The sequence below is a fragment of the Odocoileus virginianus genome, chromosome 1 (genome assembly GCF_023699985.2).
Source record: "Odocoileus virginianus isolate 20LAN1187 ecotype Illinois chromosome 1, Ovbor_1.2, whole genome shotgun sequence".
NCBI classification, from domain to species: Eukaryota; Metazoa; Chordata; class Mammalia; order Artiodactyla; family Cervidae; genus Odocoileus; species Odocoileus virginianus.
In genome coordinates, this window is record NC_069674.1 from 62025602 (window position 1) to 62027955 (window position 2354).

The window sequence follows — 2354 nt, forward strand, 5'->3', positions numbered from 1 at the left end:
AAATGGCAGACAGCTTGTACCAAATGAACCACATTCTCCCTTTATCCGTTGGTGCTGACCTATCAAAGGAGACTGCCTTTGGATTGCAGATTGAGGTTTTTCCATGTGCTGTTCTTAGAGGCAGATAGTTACAGGAGCCTCATCCATTTCAGGTGGCATCATTGGAGCCTACACATCCACTCTTTTCAGGCTTCCTGGCCCTACAGTTTTTATTAAGGATGCTTTGGGTGACGGGCGTCGGGGATTGTTTTTGTAGCAAATTCTTCAGCAGAGTACACCCAGAAGGGTACTTAGAGCATCACCCCCTGCCCGTTTCGGATGACTCAGTTGCCCTTGCTCGACTCCTGCTCAGCTACCAGAGGGGATGATGGATACAACCTTGCTCACATTAATGAGTGACTGATTATTCCCCGAGGGGCAGTGACAGTGTCCCACGTACGTCGTATACGAAGAGGGATGCTCACTTCATCCATCTCTGCCTCCCTGCCCAGTCTAATTTGACCCACCATTCCTGGGTTTGGGCAGGCCAAAATCTGCATGTAAATTTGGTTTCTCAACAAAAGCACATTCTACTATTCATGTGGCCACATGTGGCTTTTCTATCCCAAGTAGAAGATAGAGATCAGGATAATGACACTCTCCCCCACCCCCCAAAAAAAAATCTTCATTGAGCACAATTAAAATATTCCTAAAGATTATTTGAACCACACATGACAGAGATGCTGGAGGCAGGTTCACTGTGGACACACAAATGTGTTTTGTTTTTCTGTTTTCTATGTTTTAATCCTCTGCATCTCAATAACATCAGCTTAACAAAGTAGGAATTTATTTTTCTCCCTTAGCAAGAAGTCAGATGCCATCAATAGCTAGTGCCCTGTCTTTCTGCTCCCCCAGCATTGGCATGTTGCTTTCATTCTCATGATCACTGGAAGGTGGTTACATCTTTAGCCTTATCTATGCATTCCAGTAAAGAAGAAAAAAAAACAAGAAGAAAAGGGAGGTGCCTGTACTGGTAAAGCAAAAACTCTCCCAGAAGTCCCTAACAGAAGTTTTCTTATATGTCACTGGCCATAGCTATGTCAGTATAGCCATCTCTAGGGGAAGGAAGCCTTCTAGAGTGTTTTAACTGAGTGTATTTTTGTCCTCCTCTCTCCTACAATCTGCCTGTGTTATGCGAATAAAGAAGGGATAGGAAGACAGGTAACCAGCAGTATCTGTCCATTCTTATTAATTCCAGAAAAACATATCAGCATATTTTGGCAATTATTTTTCCCCTATTTCCTTTCACTCTTAATTTCCTACTACCTAATGCCTCCTTTGAAAGAGGAGAGTCACTGTTCTGTGGAGGTATTTGAAAAGAGGATTTTGGGGCTTACAAAAATGTGGTCAGTCTAATAGCTAAATATGAGACACTTAGGGGATCTGGCCATTCTCTGAACCTTGTGTCTGTACAGATGGAAGTGGAATGAAGCTATGTTGTTCTCTACCAGGCACACTTCCCAGCCTAAGAGCAATTTTGATATTCTCTGCGCTAATTGCCCCATTTCTGATTCTCCTAAAAATTTCCCTCACCTTCTCTGCAGATCAGTCAAAGGCTGATTTTTTTTTTATCATTATTAGTACTGGCTTTGGGACGATAGCCTGCTGCAGTGTGCAAACACAAGCAAAGCAAATACATGACAACATGAATAAATTCATTTAAAGTAAACTACATTCTCATAATTACTTTCTTGGCTCTTCAGCGTAGTTTTTTTCTCCTCAGGCAGCATGGATAATCATGACTATGATTACTGCTCATATCATTAACATTAATAATAATAGCATTTGTTGAAGACCTTAGATATGTCATAGCTCTGTAAAGAACATAGCTGGGACCAGATGATGGGCTTCTACTCTAAACTAAATATACATAGGGGGCTTCAAAATCCTAGGAGGAAATAATAAATTCTTTGTAGAAATTTTGTGTACTGGTTGCATGAGAGTGAAAGTGAAAGTCACTCAGTCGTGTCTGACTCTTTGCGGCCCCATGAACTATACAATCCATGGAATTCTCTATGCCAGAATACTGGAGTAGGTAGCCTTTCCCTTCCCCAGAGGATCTTTCCATCCCAAGGATCGAACCCAGGTCTCCCACATTACAGGTGGATTCTTTACAGGTTGAAATTAGGCTCTTCTAGAATTACATTTGGACTCTTGGATATTTTCCTAAAAGTTAAGTGTGTTCAGTTAAAGCCAGATATTTAGTCCAACATTTTGGGTGTCAGCCCCTAACTGAATATTAAGCCATCAGTACAACCAGATGGCTGGATATTTTGGTAAAGCCAGAAAGTAAATGAAGAGATAAAATATTGGCA